Below are 27336 nucleotides of genomic sequence, written 5' to 3' on the forward strand. Positions count from 1 at the left end.
AGCAAATTATCTCTCTGCTTTCGATGAATCTTGATTTTAAGATGATGTCTAGAGCATTCAGGCCAGAAAACTGCTGCCATTCCAAAACAGCATCAAAATGTGCATACATGGGGAAAAAAAGCCAGGAATGACTGTTCTGTTCACTACATGGGCTTTCTTTATCTACACTGGTACTGCTGCCATAGGTCATTAGGAATCTCCTACAGTCTTGTAGTTGGACTGCATTTGTTGTCAGAGAAGGTTCTTCATCCAGAGCATGGCTGGGCACTGGAACAGGCTCCCCAGGGAGGTGGTCACAGCACCAAGCCTGACAGCATTCAGGAAGTGTTTGGTCAGCACATAGTGTGATTCTTGGAGTGTCCAGTGCAGGGCCAGGAGTTGGACTCAGTGATCCCTTCCAACTCAGGATATTCTTTGGTTCTGTGATTCTGAACTAAAGTTTGCTTGTTATGCATTGCTAACTTCTGTGGATAACTGATCTGTGGATAAAAATAATTTTATGGCAGCTGGTTCTGTATTACAGCTAATGAAATGGTCCATTCTTAGATTTGGACCATGAGAGCACAGCAAAGTTTTGAAATTCACTGAATTAAAAGTAAATTAGACCTGCATTTACTAAGAACTTTGTATCTTAGTTTTAATTCTACATCTTACTGGTTCAGGGTTACAGTCAGTGAAGTGGGAATAGTTTCTTCTTCTGCATGTGGAATAAAGGAGGATAAATGAATTACTAGGGCTTTTAATGGTTACGAACTAATAATTAAACACACAGCTATCTTGATAATCCTTGAATGATGTAAGCTTCACATTGTCTTGTCATGTGACTAGTAGATAGAGATGCAGCAGATTTATTTTTTCCTTTTAAGATCATGTGAAATTTGTATTCAGAGTGTAACTCTTTTGACCTGAAGATAATCCCGTGTAATAAATAATGTTAACTTCGCATTACATTTTCTAAGTTGATGTATTTTAAATTAGTAAAAGTACAGAAGATAGGTAAGTACAAGATATAAAAATTACATGGTAATCATTCCTGCTGTTTGTGGTTGACTTGGCTTTGTGTTTAGATTTTGGATTTTAACTGATCTCATCAGGTAAGTTATTTTCATTTTATAGTAAGTATTGTTTGCATTGTGTGTGCAAATTTAAGGTTAAAAAGTGTAAATTTAAGGCATTCATCTTGAATGCCATCACATTGCAGGACAACCTCATGACCAGACCCAGCCAGCATGAGTTTATGAATAGGCAAGTCCTGTTTGACCAACCTGATCTCTCTTTATGACAAGGTGACCTACTTGCTGGGTGAAGGGAAGTCTGTTGATGTTGTCTACCTGGACTTTAGGCCTTTGCCATTGTTTCCCACAGCATTCTCCTGGAGAAACTGGCTGCTCATAGGTTGGATAGACCAATACTTCAGTGGGTAAAAATGGGCTGGCTGGCCAGGCCCAGAGAGTGGTGGTGAATGGAGTTACATTCAGCTGGTGACAGATCACAGTGGTATTCCCAGAGCTCAGTAGTGAGTCAAGTCCTACTTAATACCTTTATCAAGGGTATGGATGAGTGGATGGAGTGCACCCTCAGTCATTTTGCAGCTGACACCAAGTTGGGCAGGAGTGTTTATCTGCTGGAGGGTAGGAAGCCTCTGCAGAAGGATCTGGACAGGCTGGATCATGGACTGAGGCCAGATTCAACAAGGCCAAGTGCTGAGTTCTGCCCTTGAGCCACATCAGCCATAGGCAGTGCTACAGGCTGGGGCAGAGTGGTTGGAAAGCTTCCTGGAGGAAAAGGACCTGGGGATACTGGGTTGACAGTAGCTGAACATGAGCCAGCGTGTGTCCCGGTGGCCAGAAAGGCCATTGGCATCCTGGCCTGTATCAGCAGTAGTGTGGCCAGCAGGACAAGGGCAGGGTTTGTTCCCTTCTACTGCGCATTGTTGAGGCCACACCTCGAATCCTGTGTACAAGAAACACACTGAGTCTGGAGAGAGTCCAGAGAAAGACAGTGAAGCTGGTGAAGGGTATGGGGTGCATGAGGAGTGGCTGAGGGAGCTGTAGTTGTTTAGCCTCTAGAAAAGGAGGCTCAGGGGAGACCTTACTGCTGTCTACAACTACCTGAAAGGAGGTTGTGTGCAGGCGAGGGTTAGTCTCTTCTTTGGGTAACAAGTGACAGGACAAGAGGAGACACCCTCAAGTTGTGCTGGGGAAAGTTTATATTAGCTATTAGGAAAAATTTCTTCACCAAAAGATTTGTCAAGCATTGAAGTAGGCTCCCCAAGGAAATGGCTGGGTCACCATCCCTGAAGATATTTAAAAAGATGCGTAGATGTGGCACTTGGGAGCATGGTAGGCTTGGCAGTGTCAATGGTTGGATTTGATAATCTTGAAGGTGATGATCTTAAGCAATTCTATTCTGTTAAAATGAAATGTTTGCAATGGCAAGCATTCTGGATAGGTAGCCTATGCCATCTTTCTCTGTCAAATGTATGATGTCATAAAATTATTTTACTATAAAGTATGGTGTAGCATGCTGTACATTACTGAAAACAGTTTTACTGGTGGTATAGAGAATTACTCCAGTGAATTATTTTTAAAACCTTTTTCACTTCTTCACAGTATATATTCTTTTCTGTTTCTATCATTTTAGAGGAATTCTATTGTCTTGCTCTGCTGTTCTGAAAGCATTTGTCTCTGTTACCAAAATTAATTGATGTGACAGGGTCAGAGGAAATATCTGTTGGTTGCCTGCATGGTTTTGCTCCATGCCAAGCAATATGCTTGTTATCATTAAGAATTCTTATGTAAAATGGATAGTAAAATGCTGGTACAGCTAAGTGAAATAATTCATTACTTTCCAAATGCCTACTAAGCACTTAGTTCCTGAAGTCATATATTGGGGTCTTGAGCTTCTAGATGCTTAAGATTTGTTCCAGGAAGAACATCTAAGTCCTGAGTGGCTTCACTGTTGATGTCAGTGATGGAAAGACCTGCAGCTAAACAAACTTGAACTGACCAATATAGTTATAATCAAGATAAATGTACAGGAGATGAGAGGTGGGAGGAAGAGATTGTGCAACAATCAGTTAAATTAAACTATTGTCTGTCCAGTGTTTCTGGCACTGATTCTAACCATTAACTTAATTTATTACTCTATTACTCTTCTGTGGGGGTAATGACGTCTACAGTAGTTTCCTTTGTATGGGTTAAAATTTTACTTCAAATAAATTTATGTCTAAAATTAGAAAGTAAACATTGATGAATCTGATTTTTAGTGAGTGGTAGCAGAAATCTTAGTAAATATACTATAAAATTGCACTGGAACATACATTGAGAGGGATTTAGTAGGTAGACTTTTTAAAAAAGGAATGAAAAGACTTAGGTAAGACATAGGTGGTCATAATGAGAATCAGGAGTTCAGGAGCGATAACTAAAAATCTTCTGGTATTTTCAATTACCTTTATTTAAATTAAAAGTATAAAATCATGTGTCTTAAGGCTATTAGTATTTAAATGGGATGAATTTTTGATTCTGATCTGTGTCAGTGAAGTGTTTTATCTTGAAGTCTTGTGTATAGCACTCCAATTTCCATGTGACTAATAAAATACAGATACTTTGGAGTTTAGTCAGTGAACAAATAAGAATTATTGTTTGGATTTAGATAGGGAAAGAAAATGTGGGTTATAAGCTGGTTAAAAAATTGGAAGCATCTATTATTAAGAGGTATTGATACTGGAATTTATGTGAGAGAAGGAAAAATAAGATTAGTCAGGAAAACCAGTCCTGTGGTTATATGGGCCTGGGTCATATACATTTGCCTTGCTAATGCTTTTTTAGTGTGATTAAAAACTTCCAGAGCTCATGACTTCAAAAAATTCATTGTGTGGAAAAAACTAAAACATTCCTTATTGTTGGCTTCAGTGTTATGTTTGGCTTTGAAGAAACTGACTTGTTTTACAGTTTGAGTCAAAGATCAACGCAATCATTTGAGCCTTGACTTTCTCTTGCAGGAGTCTGACAGAGCTGGCGGCATTTTCGTCTGTCAGGCTTTTGTTGTTTAAAATCAACTCTTTCACTCGCTGACACTGTAATGAGGAGTAAACAAGCCCTATTTCTTTGCGACAATTTGTAGTATGTTTTTAGTGGATTCTGAATTTAGCAGTGCGGGTTTAACAGTTGTTAAATCATGTATCTGTAGTAAACTTCTTTACTTAGTGGTAATAATTGAGGAAATTAGTTTACAGCCCCTTGTGGAGGGGTTCTATCTTTGGTCCTGGTGTTGTCAGCTTTGGCCCTCCACTGCTACCTACCTGTCTGCTTACTTCAGAATACCATCTTCCCAGTTCTCCTCTTGCATTTAGCCACTACTTTGTGGTAATAGGATTTCAAGTGTCCTGCTTGGCTTTTTGTCCCAGTCATAAATGTGTTAGATAATTGCAGGACCACATGTGCTTCTAATTAACTATATGAATGTATGTTCTAATATATGGGGCTTAAAAATATGTCTGAGAATAGGTACTCAATTGTACTAGTACATTTTAGAGGATATGGTGTTGCTGAGAAGGTAGGGTTTAAATTTCATGTAATTTCTCTAATTAGAGAATGTAACAGTGATGTCCCTTAAAATCAAGTTAAGAGTCACCATTTACAAGTACTGATCCTATCTGGCAGGTACATAAATATCATAAATAAAGCCTTCTGGATACCTTATGCTAAAAAGAAGACAGAACTTTGTATCTTGCCGAACCTACAATAAAAATAAATCTAAAAAGAGAAAATCATTTAAGTCAAGATTCCATTGATTTTATTCTGTGTTCTAACCAAAGAAATGCTATTTTTATTTACTTCTCAGTGATTTGTTGGTGTCTGTTCAGCATGCAACTTGTCCTTCATTGATGATATTTTCAGCAGATCTGAAAGTTGAGAGAATTACGTAGAAAGAATTAAAGGAAAGTTGTTGGTATAACATATTTAAGGAAATTTGACTCTTCTATTCCACATTCCATCTGGGATGAGCTAAAGTATTCTTTCCATGATTTTTCAGTACTTTTATACAGTCATTAATTAATGTTAAAATCTATCACCAACAAGTGAAATTGTGTACTCAGAATAATGAACAGGTTACCTGCTTATTTATCTGGAAAATAATGTAGTTACCCTTAACTGGGATTTTGTTGTAGAGTTTTAGATAAGGAAGTAATTTCTTTGGGATGAGGAAAAGAAAAACCTTGTTATAGGCATCCCAAGGTTAATATATTGAAGTTGGTCTGAAGTTGGCACGTTCCCTGATTTGAGGTTCTGTTAAGAATTCCGTGTAGACATAGGTTCTTCACTCAATGAACCAAAAGACAGGAAGGGTAAAAATCTCAGATATTTTGAAAACGCTAAGTCAAGAAAACTTTTGCATGAAGGAATGTTGTCATTGCCAACACTTCTGGTTTTTGACTACTCCTTCAGTTGCTAGAGCAGTTCCATTGGCCATGGGAGACCAGGTTCAATTAAGTCCTTTTTCATCTTGTACCTTTTGCTTCTGGATTGCTACTGGACATTTTGGGTATGACTTGTTTATAGTCTCTTGTCTAATTAAGTTTCCTGTTGTAGAAGTTAGAAATTCACCAAGACTGAAAATGGAATTCAGGGGTCCTACTAATGGGTGAACACCATAATTGTGAGAGAGAGGATTAACTTTCTGCATTTTGCTGACAGCGTGCATTATCTGAAGTGAGGCAGAGATAAGAGAGTGCAAATGGCTGCTCTCAATCAGAGAGGAGATTGGCTTCTCCCCTTTATGGAAGTCCTCAAACCAAGTGCACCTTAGTACAAAGAGAGTACTACTTATTTTCATCATGTAATGATAAGGTTATTTTTGATTGCAAACTGGCTTTATAGATTGGATAAGAGGTACAATCATTGCCAAACTGACCAAACTGGAGACTAACAAAAGGTGGAGCTCATATAGTTATTTTCTGTTCCACTCTTATAACTATAGGAGAGTGTTACTGTGTAGAGTTAAAATAGCTTTAAAAGGCATTTACAATTACGTTTTATTAATCATCAGTTGTTACAGATAGTGAAGGTTCTATAAAGAAAACAATGAGGGTCCTGAATTAGAGGTTCACAATAAGAAACTTCTAATTTAGTTGGAAACTTTTATTTTGTTGTTTTCAACAAAAAGCTTGAACTGAAGATTGAACTATCTTATCTGTAGTGCCTAAAGATGAAAGAATTTCTTCCCCTGAAGAAATTATATATACAGTTGCCACTGGAAGCATTTTATTCACTTCCAATCTAACCTTTGGAGTTCTTTTCCTCTATAAGAACTTAAATTCTGTATCTCACTCCATTGATGAATCGTAACCCTGACTTAAATATTTTCAACAAACAGTTAGGAAAGAGGTGAGTGCAGTATTGTTACATCATGCAAAATACTAATTTGTTTTAATGAGAGATTTAGTTAAAGAAACGTAAACAGTGAATGTGCACAAAATATATCAATAGTCTTTACATAAAACAACGAAAACTGATTTTTGGATATTTAGATTTAATTCCAGTGCAGGCATAATGACCTTTTAAAGTCAGTAGTTAATGTTTTCGTAATAATGTTAATTCTCTCTCTTTTCAAGTACTTGATGTAGAATAGTATACTCCTATGTAATTTATTACCTATAGGAGTCCCACTAATATCCATTATCTTGAAAATATTACAAAATTTGCACTGTTGTATTTTCCAATATCCTTTGTGTTTAGACTGTTTAGAAAAAAAACAAAAACAACAACAACAAAAAAACAAAACCAAAGAAGAAAGAAAGAAAAAAAAAAAAAAAAACAAAAAATGAAAAGACAAGGGATTTCATTTTTCCTACTTATCACCAGTTCAGGAAACTTTTCTTCTTGAGCAATATTACCACTGATTTAAATGTTGACATTTAAATTCTGTTGGTTGAATCTTTTCTTCTCTTTGTTTTACAGTATGCTGTCAAAATTATAGCATTTTTAACAATCCATTTTCCAGGTAAAACTGGCATTCATCAGCCTTCTAAATCAGTTGAGTATTTTAGAAGACATAGAAATGTCTGACATTTGCTTTTGTGTTTTGCAGACCAGCTATTTTTACACTTTTATATTCTAAAGTGCAGCCCTAATTTTTATTTCATTAATAGTCTTTTATATTATAAATCTAATCTGTTTTGGGATTTGAGTTTAAAAACTGCTCCTGATCTCATCTTAGTGGATAAACCAAGTACTTTACAGAGTGTTTGCTAAAAGAGGTAGCTGTTTTATTGATGAATGTAGAAAAAGTGTATAGTCCAGTGCTTTGTTCCATTCCTCTAATTTATGACACTAGTAATAATAGATGATGAATGAGATATCCAAAACATTAATAAATTATCTGAAGATGTGTACTAAATCAAAGAGGAGGAGACTGAGAAATAATCTCATATAATGCCTCCAAGAAAAGTAAGCTAATTCCAGAGTCATTTATTCAGCAATATGCAAAAACCCTGAGAAATTTGTTGAAATTGAACTGCTATAGTTAGTATGAGATTAATATAACTCAGCATTTCAAATGTGCTATTATAGACACTTGGATCGCCAGTTTCAGGTGGCAAGAGATGTAAAACTTACAGGCTAAAATCACACTTAAATGTTTAAGTTAAAACGTTGAGTTTAAGCATGTTTAAAATAAAACCCAGCAATTTTGCCCTACAGTGATGATACTTACATCCTCTTCCCTAAATTCATGTATCCACTAACAGTATTGAAATTTGCAGCAGTTTTTTGCTGTGGTTTGCATTCAGTAACTTGATGATTCTGTGTAAAATAGTTACTTGTTCAAAGAGAAACTGTGCAGCCTTTCATTTTTCTTAGCAGTGGAGTTTCTGTCGTTTGTCCATTTGGATTCCACAAGGCTTAGTTCTCCTGGTGACACTGGGAGTCTCAAAAGGAGTCTTCATGTCAGAAGAGGCATTTGGCCATGTATGCAGTATTCATGTGCCACTTTGTTATAGACAGGCAGCATCCAAGTAGTGGACTGGTTTTATGCAAGCAAACTAATGTCATTCTTAATAATCTATTTCTTAATGTTACCAAGTCCATTGAAATTCAGTCACCGTGATAAAATAGAGTGACATTTACGGAGGGTAAGTATTGGTAGAAATGAAACATCTTGGTATAACGTTTTCTGTTTTGCAGATTGACAGTTGGAGTTTTTTATGAATGTGATTTTTATCACATCTAGATAACCTGTGTGTGGATATAGATAAATTTGTCATCAAAATGATAAAAATTTTCTTCTGTCCTCTCTGTTCCCATTTTTTGGTATTTTTCCTTCCATGCCTTGCACCTTTGCTGGAGTTCATATGGCTGTACAGAACTGATCCAGCTGATGGATAATATATTTTTTCTTTGTTGAGGTTATACAGTGAGTTGCAAAGTAGTTAAATGTTTTTGGTATTAAGTTAGTGAAACATCCTAAAGACTATACTTTCTAAGTCAAGGACAATGGGAGACCCTTATCCCTGATGATTTTTGATCATATCTGATCAAATGTGATCACCAGTGGATACAGGTAACTAAACTTACATACCTAGTGGTATTCAGTGTACCCATTTCTTATGTGTGAAATAGTACCAGAGGACACATTATTGTGCAACAGGGGCAGTATAGTAAGTGGCTTTCTGTATTTCCTGTATTCAGCCTCATATTTATGACTAAGATTATGCATAGACTGTTGGATACTAAGCCACTTATACTGAACTTCTGGATTTTTTTCACTCAGCTTTCTCTGTCATAATCCCCTTAATAGTCTCAGTGATCCAAAATGTCTGAATGGTGTCTTGCTATCCCTGAACTCATGTTTGTCATCGAACTGGACATTTTTTAGATACACTATTTCCCAGAATGTGTTTTATTGGTCTTTTTCTACACATAGCCTTAGTTCAACCTTTAACTGTGGAATTTATTGTAGTTGCAATTTTCCATGTAAAAGTTGTCATCAGAAAGTATCACCAATTGTTTTCTACTCTTTGTTTTCTTTCAGTTTTTACTAAATACAGTGAGTATTGTTAATCATCTGCTACTTTTAATCATCAATCTTCAATATGAGCAATTAAAATACTGTTTAAAAATAGTAGTAAACAGAATTTTCTTTTGTTTCTACACCTTAATCTAGGTTCAGGCATCTTGTGAAAATATTTCTATAAATTGTAACCTCAATTAATTATAGAATCAAAGAATATCCTCAGTGGGAAGGGGCCCTCAGGGACCATGAAGTCCAACTCCCAGCTGGACAGTACAGCCCCAAGAATCTCCCCATGTACTGAGAGTGTTACTCAAATGCTTCTTGGACTCTGTCGGGGTTAATGCTGTGACCACTTCTCTGAGGAGCTGTTCCAGTGCCCAGCCACTCTCTGAGTAAAAAACCTTTTTCAGGTATCCAACCTAAACCTCCCCTGACATAACTCCAGGCCATTCCCTTGGGTCCTGTCACTGGCCACCACAGAGCAGAGATCAGTGCCTGCCCCTCCTTCTCCCCTCACAAAGAAGTTGTAACTGCAGGTCTCCCCTCGGTCTCCTTGAGGCTGAACAAACCGAATGACCTCAGCTGCTCTTTGTATGTCTTCCCTTCGAGATCCTGCAGCCTTCTTGTGGCCCTCTGCGCTCTCTGATAGCTTTGTATCATTCTTCCATTGCAGTGCCCAAAACTGCACACAGTATTCAAGATGAGTGCAGAGCAGAGCAATCCCCTCCCTTCCCTGGCTGGCAGTGCTGTGACTGATGCACCCCAGGATGGGGCTGACCCTCCTGGCTGTCAGGGCACTGCTGACTCAGCCGCTGACTGGGACCCCAAGTCGTTTTCCATGGGGCTGCTGTCCCTTCACATTCCCCAGTCTGTCCATACATCCAGGGTTGCCCTGCCCCAGCTGCAGAATCCAGCATTTGCCCTTGTAAATTGTCATACAGCTGGTGATTGCTGAGCCCTTCAATTTGCTAAGGTGGTTCTGAATGGCCTCTCTGCCATGGAAGGAGTCGGGAGCTCCTCCCAGTTTAGTGTTGTCAGCAAACTTAGTATACCTTTGAGTCCTGCATCCAAATAATTTATGGAAACACTGAAGATCACTGGCCTAAAATGGAGCCCTGCAGAACCCCACTAGTGACTGCTCGGCAGCTTGGTGTGACCCTATTTCCTGTGATGTAAATGAATGTGCCCTATTTATGAGTCAGACTAGGACTTATTTGGCTTAGTCAACCCATACGTAATTCGGTTATTAAATTTTGCTGTTTTTTCTTCATAGCTGACGTGACCAGGTTTGTAATTTTTAACTGTCAAGTTCAAAGAGAAATGGGGAGAGAAAACAGTTTCAGAAACTAGGAATTATATTTATTTTCTAAGTTTATTGGAGATCTAAATGTAAAATATATATGTAGATTATTACTAGCATATTTGTCATATATTTCCCACTACTTTCTTCTGGCTATTTATATTGAAGTTCCACATATAAGTGTAGCTTCTTTACTTCACCTTTTCATTTACCTTAAGGTCTGCCTTGGCTGCAAAAGTCTAAACCTTACAGTCAGTCCTCATAGCATTGTAGAAAATAAGCCAGGGTCTTTTCTGCACTTATCTGTGGTGTTCAGATGGGGTTAGTGATTATAGTAGAATGTATTTCCTCTTTCTGCAGAACTGCACACTTTCTCGTTACATTCAGAATTAAAGATCTGTTGAAGGCCAAGAAGTTATTTCCCAGTAAGGGAAAGATTGAAGAGAATTTATTTGCCTTATCGGTATTTGTCATGTTGCCAGACCTTAGTTTAAGGAAAACAGCTATTAAGTAAGCAACAGAATCCCATCATATATTCACTAACTTTGCCATTATGTTCAGTGTGAAATCAAGACATTTTAAAAGTCAGAGAAGTCTATTAAATAGTGTTTTATGGGTTAAGGTGCTTATTCATGGTTGTGCAATATGACTTCGAGTTTCTTCTGTCCTTGGTCCATTACAAGACCTTTAATAAGTATTTTATATCTACGTGGGTGTGCTAGTGTCTCTTTTTGTTGTGGAGAATGTCTCAGAATCTCATAGTGGATAAATCTCACTTGAAATTAATTTGAGCTACCAGAACAAAAAGAGAATAGTAGCAGAACTTGAAGTGTACAAAACACACCTGAATAAAAGCTAAATAGTCTCTGCACCCCATTCAGTTATTTGTAGAAAACAGAAAGATTCTGCATATTTCAGAAATTAAAATATCTATACTGGTATTAAAATATGCTGAGAAAGGGATCCAGCAGCTCTTGCTTTACCAAAATTGGTGCATGATCAGTTAGTACAACAGCAATTAAGGCCTAAATTGGGAGAGCCCTTCTATAGAACAAGACATTATCTCTTCTTTTTGAGAGTAAAATGCAATATCCACTCTTTTATATGAATAGACTTAAAGAACAACAACCATTAATTGTGGAAGGTAATGACTGCGCATTGTATAATCTTAGAAGATAGTCAATTCTTCACTGGAAAATGTGTGCAATTTGTAATTTCTTATTTTATGCTTCCAGAAATAGGGCATCCAAAATAAAAATTTAATTGCAGAGAATAAATCTTCAGCCATCTTAAAAAAAAAAAAAAACAACCAAAACAGTTCAGTTAATATATTTAGAGATGACAACAGAGGAACCCTTCGGCCTTAAGCATATTACTTGAAAAATAAGGATCTTAAATGTGGTGTTGTACTTTATCATATGTATGACATCTGGGGTCTTATTAAAATCCAGGAGTGCATGACTAAGGTTCTTGAAAAAGAGAAATGAACTTTTAAGTGGCAAAATGTGGATATTAAATAACTGCAAGCTACTTGTTTACCCAGTCCATTTAAGTATAAATTATCTTTCATCAATTCTAATAAATTGACAGTGCATTGTTTAAATAAATTTTAAACACAATAGAAGAGCATCTGTAATTGGAAAATTTAAATTTTGCTACCAAAATTAAGGTTCCATTTTTTGGAGTACTTCCAGGTTAACATATTATTGAGAAGTTCCCATTGAATATTGCAAATCAATACAATGAAGGGTTAATTGTGAAAACTTTTATTTTCTTATAAATCAAGAAGTTGGTAAAATGTACACTTACTGTTGATCATTAGAATACAAAACTATCTGTTAAAATCAATTAACATGCATATCTGATGACTGATTGTATAAATATGAAAGTCAAATAATTGTAATCGTTAACCATGGCTTCAGGTCATATGAGTTGTCAGCTCAAAAAACTAGAGGAGAAAGAGGTTGATTTGCATATATTTAATGTGGCATGCTGTAGGAATTTGAGATAAATCTTTGCTGGTAATCTGCTTGTTTTTATCTAAAAATCTACTAGGAAATGTGGGTCATAACAGTCAAATGAGCTATGTCTTATATTGATAGGAGTTGATTCAGTAGTTTGGGATTTAACATTTTGCTCTGTTTCAAAATTTTAGAATTGATTTTTACCTTAGAGACAATTGGAAGATACTGGTTGAAAAGTTATTCAGAAATACTCAAAAGTTTTTACCAAGAACATACCCAAAATTATTCTATAACATTGTAGGACTAAGTTACTTTTACAAGTTTTTAGTGAGGCTTAACAATATGTCTAAAAAGCACATTTTGTCTTTTTATGATAAAAAAAAAATCATATACATTTGAAGTTTTTATGAGGTACTGTACTGTGTCGCAAAAGTATCTTTCTATGTGAAGTGGACCAAACAAATAATTTTTAATTTAATTAACAGATTGCAATAAATGGCGGGGGGGGGGGGAATTGTGGCACAAGAATGAGCCTTCTAGTCTTGAAATATGCATTAAGTTCCTAAATATAATAAACGATTGCAGGTTTGGGTTTTTTTTGTTTTGTTTTGTTTTGTTTTTTTTTTTAATAATGCAAAACATTTTGTGTAACTTTATAACAACTTCAGGAATCATTTAAAAGTGGGTCAGAATGTAGTGGTTACATTAACTTTCATTAACTATAATCTAGTTAAGCAGCTCTGTCCAGCCTTTCTCCTTCTCCCTGTGTTTACTCTTGAGTATTAAAAAAAATCCTAAATTTTGATATTACATGGACATCTTTTTCTAAAGTTTCTCTGTTTCCTATATTCATGAGTTCCCAGAAGAAGGAAGCAGCAGTATGTGATTTCTTTTAGTCTGATTTGTACCTTCAAACTAAGAAACTTTCTGGTAATGGCAATATCTAAAGGTGAAGAATGAAATAGCTTTGTTGCTCGGTCCTTTTAATGTGAGACTGTTTCATGATTTTGCCATTGAAAATATTTGAAATTTGTTCTTAAGTGTGGGGTACAATCCAGTTCCTTGAATTAACACCCAAATTAATTTGAGTGCCAGCAAGAGAGACTCCCTGTTGTAGCACAGCTTCCAGATTGGACAGAGTAGAGAATGTGCATGATTACTTGATTTTTGCTGTTCTTCTCTGTGAAGTACACCTGAACATCAGTGCTTTCTACTTTAGTCTTCTGTTGACAAATCTTCCTCGTAATCTGCATGATGTAAGGCACCTATTCGATGTTTGAGGGCTGTAGTGGGTGAGGGGGGGAAAGGACCAGCTGGCAGAAGAGAGGAAGAGAATCAAATTCAGTTTCTGTCTCTTGTGTAGGGTGGAATTTGCAGGTGATTGCAAGTGGGAGAAAGGTGGCAGTATCCCAGGTTATTGGCTGGTTCTGGTTTGTGTCCCTCTTTTAATGATTTACGTGTCTTATTTGAGCAGGTAATTATGACCCTCCAGCTTATAGACAGAAGTAGTTGTGTGAGGAGGTGAGTTCTGTAACCACAGATTAGAAGCCCAAATTAAACATGAAAGTAATTAAAAATAAGTGAAAAGGAAGAAAAAATTTGGGTTTAAGACATCAGTAACTAATTGCAGTTTTAGCTCTAATGTAACTCATTGGTGAAAAATCACTGCTACCAGAGGCTCCAAAGCTGCAGATGAATGCTCTATGACTACATGATTCTTCCTATACAAGGTCTGATTCCAGAACCTCCAGAGCAATTGTATGTCCCAGTAATCCTCTAAATCTTTTAACGCTTGAAAGTGTAGGCTGCTTTTACAAGAACCCATTGCTTTTAAAAAGAAGCATTTGGGATATATATGATTTGTTTTGGGGCTGGATGGGATTCAGAGATGTGCTGTGGGTATGAATTGTCATTTTAAAAGAGAAATCTGTACACTAAATGAGAATACATTGATAAAAAACCCAGTCTCATTTGTCCCACTTCAGAAACACGTACTGTGAGAAGAAAGTACTTCAGATTCCTTAAAATATAGAAGTTTTTGTATTGTTGTGTCTTGGGGCTTGCAGTGTTATTAGCTCAAAGGGGAGGTATGCTTTTTCATGATGACTATATTTAGCCACGAGGAATAGTCCTTTTTAAAGCAAATTGAAATGAGTGTATGAGAGCGTGAAATTATCAGCAGCGCTGGTGCACATTTACATTACTTCTACACACTCTTTTGAATGACCACACAACAGAACAAGTACTTCATTTCCACTGTGTTGATTTTTCTTGACAAAACATGGCAGTCTATCCAAAGGAGGGTGTTTAGCCAAGATAAATATAAAATTTATGATTAAGCAAAGTGTTTTCTTATTATAATCCCTAAAGAGAATTTGAGACTTGTTAAATATAACGTGCCCAGGTAGTTTTAAGAGTAAATTATCCTTTATGCTTTTAAATGCTGAAATACAGCAGCACCATCAGCAATTTGAGATATTACTTGCAGAAACAACACTGCACAACTGACTTCCTTTAAAACAAGTAGCAAAAACCTGTGTACGTATGCAATATATAACTTCAGGCTTGATGTATTCCTTCATTTTACAGTCCAGTACAGAGAGCAGCATGGTTGGTAAAACTGTCTGTCTGTTTCCTGTGTGTGATGTGTATTATGGAAGAAAGCAAATAATCTTTTTGACAGAATGGATAAAAGTTGATAACATGCTTACACTTGTGGCACATTTCTTCAACTGCTATATTTACAGAGTACCACTCTGAAGAAAGCTATGGTGACTGTCAGTATTATTCATTAAAATAAATGGAGACTGAAAATTGATTGAGGAGAAGAGTGGATTTTGACCTTTGTGGTACCAATGCTGGCTTTGAGTGCAGTATTCTAATTAAATTGTGAATGTACTTAGATAGTGGATATTAAATGATCTCACTGTATTCTTTCAAGGACTATGAACTTCCAAAATCAAGGATAACATTAGATGTCAGCCAAGTATTTTGTCCTTCTCATGGTTTGTCTTTACATCTGAATTAGTGCCAGTTTGCACAGATTGTGTGTCAGCTTAAATACAAGAAACAGGCCTCAGTCTGCTTGAACTCGTTCCACCAAAGACTTCTAAAAACTTTCCGTAGTCTGCAAACTGTAATGGTTGTTTCACATTAAGTTGCTTTGTAGAATTATAAAACAGCTTTTCTTGTGCTTTCAAATAAAATGTTGTCATCTGCTAATGAATGAGATACCATCTGTAATAATTAAGGTTATTCTACTTGTTTTTCCCCTGCAGCAAAACTTCTGAAGGTTTGCAGAAGACAATAAGAGAACCACCAAGAAGACTATTGCAGTCTTGTAAGTACTGCACCCAGGAAAAAAAAAAAAAAAAAGAAGTATGTGAATTAAGAATGTTGTAAGGAGATTTTCATTTTTTGGGGGAAAAATGAGCCACATAAAGGGATTACATATAAAATACAGAGCAGGATGTATTGTAGCAATCATGTTAATAATTTACAAAGGAAAAACTGCACTCTTGTAAAATCTAAAATTGTATCCTTCTGCAGTGTAATCAGGAATTCACCAATAGCAATGAAAAATATTTCTCTATCCACCAAAGATTGATCTAGTTTATATACATTTGTTTATTTAAAACTATCAGAATTTAGAAAATCATTGTAGTTTTGTAGGTTTGTCATTTGTTTTAGTGACTTATTGTTTAGGTTATTTTGCAGAATTATTTATTTGCTGATTTATTTATGTATTTCATTATTTATTTATTTGATTATTTAGTAAATTATTTATCTGATGAATTATTAATACATCTTCATGACATGCTTTAAATTATTTATAACTTAATTTTGAGTTTATTGCTTTTCAACGCTGCATTGTTACTGACTAGTTTTGATTTTTTTTTTCTTGGTTCTTGAAAATTAAAGTACTAGCTCTAAGGCAAAAGTATATTCTTTGCAGAATCCATAGATGGTTTTCAATGAAGTAATTTACCATGTAGATACTAATTTTGTTTAGTTTTATATTGCTTAAGACCACTTTTCTTCTTACTGAGCTTTTGCTTCTATGATTTCATAGGTATGTTGGGATCAAATGAGTGACCTTTAAGGGGCAAAGATAAATGTTTACTCTAAGCAGTGTAGAAATAGAGTTGCTTTATTTCCCCTTAATAAGTACTCTTTAATTATTCTTGCAGTTACCATATATTTTTTGTCCCAGTAAAATGGATGTATTTAAAATGAGGCTTTTGATGTTTGAGCTAATACGTTTAACATTTAATAAGAAAATAAAATATTCACATTAGTAACCCATATGGAGAGTACTTTTTCAGTGGCAAGGTTTTAAATACATGGGGAGGAATGGTGGTATCTTTAGACATGCAGAAGGAGGTACAAATTGAAGGAAGGTGGATAGTAAGGGTTTTTTTTCTCCCAGTGTTTTTTGCACAGGAATTTACAAGCTCTTCAAATTTAACATGCCTATTTTGTTGTATGGAAACTACTTTCAGGTTCTGTGATCACAAAGAATCATTTCTAGTGCGCAACATAGTGTGAAACCTGTTTTTGTGTTCCTTTCCTCTGCCAATCAAAAAGGTCTGAAATGTCATCTTTACTCCGTAGAGTCTTGAGTGAATGTGTAAGGGCAGTGTAAGGGGCCAATTTTGGGCTTTAGGTGTGAGCACCAGCTCAACAGAGTTTAAAATGGTGCCTGGAATCAGAATTTGACTTTGAGTCAGTTCTGACTGATGGACTCTTCAGGGCCTTGTTCCTGCAGTTGCCTGTCTGGCCTCAGTTCCCAGCGAGTACCTTGGGCAGTCCAAAACCACCTTGCAGGACTGACAGCCCTGTTTCAGAGCTGTAATGGATAGGGCAATGCAGCAGTTCCTCTGCAGAAGTGCCGTATGCATAATGTGGCCTTTATTCTATGTTTAGTGCTTGAAATGAATTACTATATACTTTAAAGTTTTAACACAGCATGGAAAGGCTGCATTGTACATTTCAAGTTTCAATGCTGTTGAAATACAGTAGAAATGGCCTCTGTAGACAGGTTTCACTATAGAACTTAAATTATGCATGTGTATATCCAAATTCCTTATTTTGAAATATTGAATGTATGAATATTTAATTTGTATCTTGCTTTAGTATCTTCATATGCTTGCCTTAAAGGAAGCTGTTTCCTTTGATTTATATACATGGATAAAAATGTGTGTACAGTATGTATCAATAGTTTTTTCTCTCTGTGGTGTTAGATGAACAGCTTTAGATAATGATAGCTACTGATTTTTATTCTGCAGCTTGCTACCATTGTATAAAACGTAAATTTGTCGTATTTGTTCTATTAATCTTACTTGAATTTCAAATTCATTTGCTTTCCAGAAATATTTTCTTAATTACATGCGTTAAGAAAAGTCAAGTATGTTGCGGATCTTAATGATGCAGTATTTTTGGTCTGTGCACAGTAACAAAGCTCTGAATATTATTATTTGGGGCAGAGTTCCAATCTGAAATTTACATTTCTCCTTATTTGAATGTTTTCACTGAAGCTGAGAACTCCAAGGGAGTTCCTCAACATATCCTAGTTTATGCGATATGCTCTCTGAAATTTAGTACATTCTTATTTCCTTTTGTAAATGAGGTCTTATTGTTGAATAAGACCTATTATAAGCAGCTACAAAGGTAAGTGCTGTCAGAGCATTCTGCCACCAGCTTCTTGAAGTATGAAACACTCCCTGAAAGATGTGCTACTACTGTTATGGGATAATATAACGCAGCTTATGTGTTGGCACTGAGAGTAGCTACTTCATAATGATGACAAGTGAAAGTACAGCCAAAGGTCACATTAAACAAGAGATTTCTTTCACACCTCATCCATTTTCTGGATGTGGTATGAAAATAGCTTTGTTCCCTATACTTCAGTATTTTTAACAAGGAAGTTATCTTGAAGTAATTTTTTATGCCTTGTATATTACTTTGTTCATGTTTTAAGAGATAGACTATAGAATTCTAGCAGGTTAAATTGATACTGTGAAAGTGTTTGAAATTAGCTTAAATTTTGGGTGCAGTTAGACAGCACAAGTAGTATTTCATCTCACTACATTTTTTACTTTGCAGATTTGCTTAAGCACATACCTTTAAGTTCTAGAAAAGGAACTATTGATGTGTGCTATGGTTTAACCCAGCTGGCAACCAAGTACTTTGTAGCCCCTCACTCACTCCCCTCTCTGCCATGATGGGATGAGGAGTAGAACTGAAGAAAGGTAAAACCCATAAGATTTTGAAATAAGATTTGAAATAAAGTAAAATATAATAGTAATAGTGCTGAGAAGAGAGAAAACAGAGAGAATAAATAAAACTCAAGAAAAACAATTTAAAAAAATTAATTGCTCGCCATTTGCTGATTGACCTCCTGCCTTATGTCTGTCCTTGAGCAGTGATTGGCCTCTTCTGGTCAGCTTCCCCCAGTTTATTTTCTGGGCATGATGTTCTGTGATGTGGAATAGCCCTTTGGACAGTTTGGATCAGCTGTTCTGGCTGTGCTCCCTTCCAGCTTCTTGTACACCTCCATACTGGCTGAGAATGAGACACTGAAACGTCCTTTGACTTTACACTAAGCACTAAAATATCAGTGTGTTACCAACATTATTCTCATCCTAAATTCAAAACACAGCTCTGTACCAGCTACTATAGAAGAAAATTATCTTTACTGCAACCAAAACCAGGGCACTATGCAAAGTGATACTTACATTGATGTTACATGACCATGGATTTACTCTTTTCTATATATTTTAAAAACGAAAATACATTTTTCTTTTCTGAATTAGAGTCTGTTCAGAAATAGGAAAGTAACTGACCTGGCTGTGTCGACAGTTTTTTAGCTCTGCTTTAATGAGACCCTACAAGTATTGTTAAAGGATAATTTCTGCTGAAATGGTGAACCAGGATGCTAAAATAAGGCGAAATTTTTAAAAATTATTAGGAAGTATTAAATAATGAACCAGAAGCTGACTTGTTTCACAGAGAGTGTTGAACAGTTAGGAGATACTGGTTGGGAAGCCTAAATCTGGTATATTATTGGTAGGTATATTTCTGTTCTAATCTAACTCCATAGAAATTGCAGAAGCCATATTAAGCTCTTCTTCAATTTGTTTCATACAGATAAAAGAATTTGCATCTCATGACTCACATATTTCCTGTTGTATCTTTAATACAGCCATTTTTAGTATTTTTCATGCCTCTTTCCTCTATTGGTATGCTTAGAGAGTCTGTGTGTAGGAGCTTGTTATTTTACCCGTGAGGCAAGGAGGAGTTCAAATCAATAGCAGTGTGTTGTTGACACTAAATGATGTTTCTTCTTGCCACAATAAGACTTGATTTTGTCATCCTAATGATGCTAGCTTGCTTCACAGAATAGGGATCAGCACTCTCTCAGATCAAACTTCACAAGTTCAAAAAGAAGGAAATACTAGAAAAATAATCCAGTATTTGTGACCAAACACATGTGTTGGCTTTGTCAAATGAATATTCAAATTCTGTTTCATTTCATAGGGTAGCTGCTTTGCAAGGCATTTTGGAAGTCTGTGTTAAGGGATCTAGGATTGATCAGAGCTGACATTGATGAAAGTCTGATATTTTAAAAAGAGATGTTGCAGACATTATTTAAAATACAAGTTCACGTGAAATATGGATCTTAGTAAAACCTTGGCTAACGAAACAAGAAGCCTCAAGCTAGTAGAAATTCTGTGTGTTTCACAGAAAAATCTTTGCTGCACTGCCTAGAAAGAGAATGTCTTCAAGAGGGAGTAGGTACAGCCAGCAAGATGTTACCAGGCCTGGTCCATGACTGCACTCTACAGAATGATCCAAAAGGCATAAGCAGTTGTTCCTGACTTGAACTGAGGATTGCATAGGGGGCTGCAGCTATAAGAGGATGTGAATTTGAGAGAAGTGGTGTAACCATAGTAAGCAATACTAAGATGTTAGGAATTTCCAGGCTTAATGTTGGTAGCAACAGTGGGTTATTAAGAGCACAGGGTCTTTTGTTGAAAGCAATTACAGATGTGAATCATGCTATTATTGTTGTAAGTAGGTAGATATTATCAAAATATCTACCTACTTACAACAATATTTGTGCATTTATTTACATAGTTTTCACTGTATGAAAGATGTTACCTTTTTATCTGAAAGAACTTTAAAAGGTATGTCTTCATGATTAAACATTCACATTGTAAATAGTGAATTGTTCTGTTTGCAGTTATCATTCTGTATTTTTATGCAAAACATGGCTTCTCAGATGTTCATAGTGCAAACTAATCTAATATTTTTTGGTTTTACAATATCTCTTCTCCTCACTTCTTCTACAGAATATTCATAAAGTCACCTGACTGTCCATGTGTTGTGATGTATTTCCTGGGGAGGAAATGCCTCCTATTTTGCAGGCAGTGAAATAAATCCTCATGAGAACTACGGAGTCACTAGTTATATTTCAGTAGTGGCAATGAATATTAGATAAACTTTAGGCAATATTTGGTGTGTTTTTTTTTAAAATTTATATTAACTGTGGGGAATGGTAGCACCTAAAAGATGACTAACATCTTAAGAAACATAGTTTGTTGAGTTTAGCAGCCTCAAATCCAAAATGTTTTTGCTGATTCTGTTTCTTATTGAAATATGTTTTTATAAATTTGGTAATGTCGAGATAAGAAGTACTTTGCAAGTTTGCCTTTATTCACAAGACATGTCTACCTTGGATGCAGCATGGTGATAGTCAGAATATCTTAGTCTTCTTCATTCTGTCTCCAGTGCCGAGAGAAGCTAAAAATCAGTTTTTCTAGTGTAACTTCCCCTTATTTGAGGGAAGTCAGTAGGCATATAGAATTGTTAGCAACCTCAAAAAAATTAAATATTTTTTTTTCTCTTTAATCACCTAAAAAAAGTGCTATCTTAAGACTCTTTCTTAGAGAGAGCCTTTATTGTATGCATGTGCTTGCTATACATTCTTGGAACAATTAGTAAAACTACAGGCACATCTGAAGGCATATTCTGCATTTTTAGTGAGACGTATTTTGAATAACTAGCTGATCTATTGAGTAGAGTTGTCCATTGATTCTAAAGATATTTTTTTCTGTGCTTAGACAAATCAAGATGGTAATCATTTATAATTTCTTGCCTTCGTGAAAAGGAGTGATGAATAATATGATTGGAAGGAATGCATGAGTCATGAAATGGGGAGCTGGGCAATCATGGAAAAATTCACTTCAAAAATTCTCTTCTGCTTACCAGTATCTGTAATGTGAGTTCAGTTTTCTGTAACATAATCCAGAAATTACAATGGTAGAGGTTTTAATAAAAGCCTTGGATGGATGAACAAATCCCCTAAGTTTAACTGAACATTGCTTGGTGGGTTATAAAAGAGAATTTTTTTAACTCTCAGCTAAAAGTGATGGGGACACATTGATCAGAGGACACTCCCTCTTCTGACCCCTGTTTGAATGTGAAAATAAAATGTCTTAAAATATACTACAGTTAATGTGAAGTGAATCTAGATGGTCTTGAAAGTATCTGCACTATGAAACAGCTTTTAAGAGAGCTGTTAAAATATTGATAACTTGGTAGAGCACTTCAGAAACTCTTATATTTCAGTCCACATTTGAACTCTTTTGTTGGATGTACACAGAGAAGTATTGTTACTAAATAAATGGTTCAATTTGTCATAGATCTAGCCAAAAAAGAAAAAAAAAAAAGAATCCATCTTGTTTTCAGTTTTTCTCCTATACTGAAATCATCAAGGAGATATTGAATAATTGCACAGCAGAATCAAGCACCAACTCTGAGTCCCGGGCAAGACTCACATAACCAGCTGTTGTTCTCCCTGCAGTGACCTGGGCTAGGCATCCTAGCATCTGCCTCTGTTTTCTTTTCAGTGACCCAAGCCAGATTTCTTCAAAGTCTATTGCTGATATTTTCCCTACAGTCATTCATGCTAATTTCTTTTGCAGGCTACAGCTGTTTTTGAAAGATCTTTTCCCTTTTTTTCCCCCTGACTTCTTTCTATAAATTTAAAGCAATGATTTTTTTAAAATTACTGGATAATCTTAACCATAGGACTATTCTAGTTGTCTGTTCTATGCTTTAAACACTGTAGAAAAAGGGTAAATTAGATTTACTTTCCAAAGAAAAGCTCAGTCTGACCAGTGGTCCTTATGAACAAAGAATCCTGATCTTGAACTGAGCTCATTACAGTCATTTAAATTGAGAGAATCAAGGTGAATATGTTGGTGATGGCTTGGGACAGAGCAGAGCTCAGAAAAATTCAGAAGCAAAAAGCTGTTTTGCTCTGTGAACCAATAGTATGAAAAGATTGTGTGGCAAAATGCTCTAGAAGAGAAGAAAGGGCTATTAATGATATAAAACTGTTAATTATGGGATTAAGCTGACCTCAGGAAGGCAATATTGCTAAACAGCTAAATGCAAACCAATAAAGTGTAAGTTTGCAATCTTGGAGGAGATGCGGCTCAGCTTTCACAGTTGCTACTAATGGAAATTATGGAAAACCATTTAGAAATATTAACTTTTTTAAAAGTAAAAGAACCCAAAAAGATTAATGATTTTCTTGTTTTGTTTTTTCCTCCCTGTAAAGCATTCAAATCTTAAAGTAAGCCAGAGGTTCTTGGTACTTTGCACATTTATCTTTTAGGAGAGATTATGCACCTTGCTTTCAGTTTGCAATATCAAAACTCCTTTGGCAACTTCAGTTTATATGGGCAAGTGAATTAAAAAAAAGTACTCTGGCTACTATTGACTAAATTTTGCTTTTGTTGAAAATGCAAATGATATGGATAGCATGAGCATTTTGTTCTTTCTAGATCAATATTAAGTGCTTTTTCAGCTACCTTTGTTCTGGGACAGCTAGGTTAGTTATTGTTTGAATAAATACTACTCTGCAATCTAACTGAAGCACAATGATGATGACTCTTTGGTAGATCCACTTCAGGTACTGAAGAAGGTGTCCTTTCTAAGCCCCTTCCCTAGTCTTGTGTTTTCACCACTTTTAGATGTCTGCTGCTTGTGCATCCAGGCATTCTTTTGGTCTGTTAGTTTTAGTCTATATTAATTTTCTGATCTTACTACATTAGTGCTAGTTCAAGGAAGGAGTGAAAAAAAGGCATTTGAAGGGGGTAGGAGGCAGTCATGAACCAATAGACCCAGTGCTTAGGAATGGTGAGAAAAATACTGCTGCCAGATTGATGAAATGCACTGGTATTAATTGCTTACTGTCTCTCAAGTTTCTCTCTCTGTATTTTACAGCATCAGGAGTGCAAATTATAGTGTCTTTGGCTACTTTTTATTTTAATTTACTCACTTATACTGTTGTTGATCTTCTTCAGAAGGTACAACAATGTTTTAAAAACTCTTAGACACCAGAAAAACTAATGCAGAAAAAAAGCCTATTTTTTTTGGAAAAAAAATGGTTGTTTGGCCCAATATGATAGGGCTTGTCTTAAGTAAGTTCCCTGTGATGCATTGTTTCTTCAGTGTTCCAAAGTTGTATTAAGGTAAAAATATAAGCATGATTTATAAGGCTTAGTTGACATCCTGAGTACAGGAATTCAAATTGTATCTTGCAGTTTTTCTCATATACACACGACTAGTTCTTCCATCTTGTAAGTCTTTGGTTTCAACATTTAGCTAAATTTTTCTCTGCAGAAGATTCTTTCCAGTTCTTCTGGTATTCTGGTACAAACATGAATGAATGTGCAAACCCTCTGTATTCAAAACTCATGCTTAGTTAGATTCAAGATATGTGTCAGTGCATGTGAATATATATATTTTGAAGTCAAAGAAATATTTTTGTGCAATTATTTCGTTAAGATCATGCTATGACGTACAGGGTTTTTTCACATGATTCTTTCAGAGCCTTAAAAAACAACAGCAAAATAATGTGACAATATTTGAAAATGTGTATGTATATTTTTAACACTAGTGTTTTATAAAAATAGCTTGAACAAAACTGTTTATGCTTTCCCATAAATCAAATTGCAGATTCACCTAATATTTAAGATCAGAAGACTCCATTAGAGATCATCTAGTGCAGCCTCTCATCTCAGTGCAGGGTCAGCTAGAGCAGGTTCTTAAGGAGATTGTCTGGTTGGGTTTTGAATATATGCAAAGGTGGAGCCTTCACAAACATTCTGGATAACCTGTTCCAGTCTTTGATTATCCTATAAGTGAAAGAAGTTCTTCATATTTTTAAATTAGTTTCCTTGTATTTTTATCCATTAACTTTTGTCTGTTGACTGGTTGCCACTTAAATGAATTAGCCTCAATTTTCTGCACTCCTTCCCATCAGAAATGTCTAGAAATAGATAAAAGCCCCTAAGCATTCTCCTCTATGGGCTGAACAGTTCCAGCTCTCTCAGTATCTGCTCATATTTCATGTACTTCAAACCTTTAATCACCTTTCAGACTCTCTGCTGGGTGCACTGCAGTAAGTCCATGTCTTTCTTATACTCGGGAGCCCAGAAGTATATTGAATACTCCTTAAGGATAACATCAGTGCTGTCTAAAGAGGAAGAATCACTTCCCTTGACTTTCTAGTAAAATGCTTCCTGATGATCTTGGCCTCTTTTGCTGTGAGTACTCATTGTTGGCTCATGTTCAGCATGGTGTCCACTAGAACACTGGGGTTCTTTTCTGCAGAGCTCTGCAGATCGTTTGCCCTCAGCCTGCAGTGTGACAGGTGGTGAAATTCTTTTTGCTGTTTAATGTGAAGCTGACCAGCTTGTAATTCCATGAATCCTTTTTTGTGCTATTCTTCAGTAGAAGAATAGAGTGGTGGCATTTGGTTTGCAGAGGTCCTTAGGACCTTGCTGTGATGTCTGCGCCCCTACACATTACTTCAGCCCAGTTTGTTTATCCCTGCCTCCATCTCCTGTGTGCTTTGTTTTCATGTTTGAGTTCTGCCAACTGCTGCTGTTCAGCCATTTAGGTCTTCTGCCACATTTGCTCATTTTCCTGTTGTTTTGCATGTAGTCTTGGTTCTTAATGTTGAAGGAGGACATCCCTGACAATTAAGTTTTCCTGAATCCTTCTGTCTATAACAATCTGCCATGTGATTCTTCCAAGCAGATCCCTGAACATGTCAGAGTCTCCTGTACTGAAGTCTGGGCTTATGATCCCACTTTTTGCTTTTTTACTTCCTCTAAGGATGCAGAATTCCACCATCTTGTGGTAACTGCATCTAAGCTTGACTCCAGCTTCTGTATCCCTCATGTGTTCTTCCTTGTGTAAATCCAACACACGCATGGGGTCCAACAGAAAGTCTGCCCCTCAACAGCTCCTTAATGATTTGTGTCATGAACTTGTGATCCCCACGCTTCAGAAAACTTCTGGATTGCTTGATCCATGCTATGTTGTTCCTGTAATAGCTACTGGTTATACTTGGGTATACCCAAGGTTAAACTGCACAAGGAGGACGAGGTCCTGCAAATGTGATGGGAGTCATAGGGAGTGTTGCCCAAGGGACTGTTGCTCTCAGAGATTTGATTGATAAAGGTAAGAAAAAATAGTGCCTTTTTAAAAGGGAGAATATATGGAGTAAGCTAAAAGAATAATTCCTTGCTTAATTCATATTAGGAATTTATCTGATTAGGTAGAAAGGATTTGGGGTAGAGATTTATTTTTTACCCAAATACTGTATATGAAGCAAGATTAGTGAATATTTTTCTAAATAGCTCAGAAAATTGCAACTAAATATTTTGCATTTCCTCATGCATTATTAACATTGCTTCTGTGAAAACATCATCATCCTTACTATTTCTTTTTGACAGCAAATTCCACAAAAATTTCTGCTAACAGATGATTAAATACATGGAAGAAAGACTGGAGAATGCAAGGTTTCATTTTCTGATATTCAGTCTTTTCCAGTCTTTTACCTTCAGTTATATTTTTAAAATACATTGTTTTTAGAACTACAATTGAATTTTAACGATTTATCTTTTTTCTTTTGGAACTTTTTAGAATTAAACAGTTAAAGTATGTTAGAGACCTCATGTTTGAACTTATTTGAGCTTTGGAAGTTGCAATGTTCTAGTTTTCTTACATTGTTCTCAAGTAGATAGTGCGTCCATAATCTTAATAATTTAAGAATAGCAAACACACAGCTGAAGTGCATTCCATTCATTCAGATAAGAGGCGTTACTTGTTCCATATGGTTGTGTCTACCAACCTGTTAGCTAAAACGTGATTAGAAGTTGAGTTGCTTTCTCTTGTGCTGCCTTTGTTATGCTGATTATGAGAGTATGTTGCTCCCTAAGTCTGGGCATTTCTTTACATAGAGAGTGATTTTTCACTGCAAAATTAGTGTGCCTTTTATTTGTTGTATGAAGTAGCAAAATGAAGTGGTTTGCGTGATGCTTGTTTGTGCAGAATGCAGAAAGGATCATAGCATATGCTGAATTTTGGTATATACTTACAGCTGCCTTATTTAATGGAAGGGCTGGATATGCCCTGGTATGTGGACAGCATGAACTAGGCCTGCTTCTACTACTAAATAATAAACCTTCTTTACTGAAATCACAGAATGAGCCATGCTGGAAGGGATCACAGTGAGTCATCTGGTCCAATCTCCCTGCTCAAGCAGAGTCATCCTAGGACACATGGCACATCGAAATGGTTCTTGAATATCTCCAGTGAGGGAGACTCCACAGCCTCTCTGTTCCAGTGCCTGGTCACTCACACAGTGAAGTTCTTCCTCATGTTCAAGTGGAACTTGCTGTGCATCAGTTGCTGCCCATTGCCTCTTTGACCTATTGCTCAGCACCACTGAGCAGAGCCTGGCTTCATCCTCTCGACACCCTTTCTTCAGATACTTATGTATATTAATGAGGTCTGCTCTCAGTCATTTCTTCTTGAGTTCAACATGCCCAACTCTAGCATCCTTTCCTTATTAGAGAAATGCTTCAGTTCCTTAATCATCTTTGCTATGTTCTGCTGGACCTGCCTCAGGAGCTCCATGCATTTTTTTTTTAACTGAGAGGAGCCCAGAATTGGATGCAGCATTCCAGG

At 36.1% G+C, this 27336-nt stretch overlaps 1 protein-coding gene across 4 annotated transcripts in view; it reads left to right on the forward strand.

Annotated features, from left to right (window-relative positions):
- Positions 1 to 27336, forward strand: part of TBC1D5 (TBC1 domain family member 5) — a 311013-nt gene that overhangs the window by 13514 nt on the left and 270163 nt on the right. For all 4 annotated transcript variants that reach the window (XM_056483375.1, XM_056483373.1, XM_056483377.1 and 1 more), the window contains exon 2: positions 15558 to 15619. The gene's annotated coding sequence lies outside the window, so the exon portion shown is untranslated. The remainder of the gene's footprint in view (positions 1 to 15557; positions 15620 to 27336) is intronic.

Source organism: Oenanthe melanoleuca, chromosome 2 (assembly GCF_029582105.1).
Source record: "Oenanthe melanoleuca isolate GR-GAL-2019-014 chromosome 2, OMel1.0, whole genome shotgun sequence".
Taxonomy (NCBI): domain Eukaryota; kingdom Metazoa; phylum Chordata; class Aves; order Passeriformes; family Muscicapidae; genus Oenanthe; species Oenanthe melanoleuca.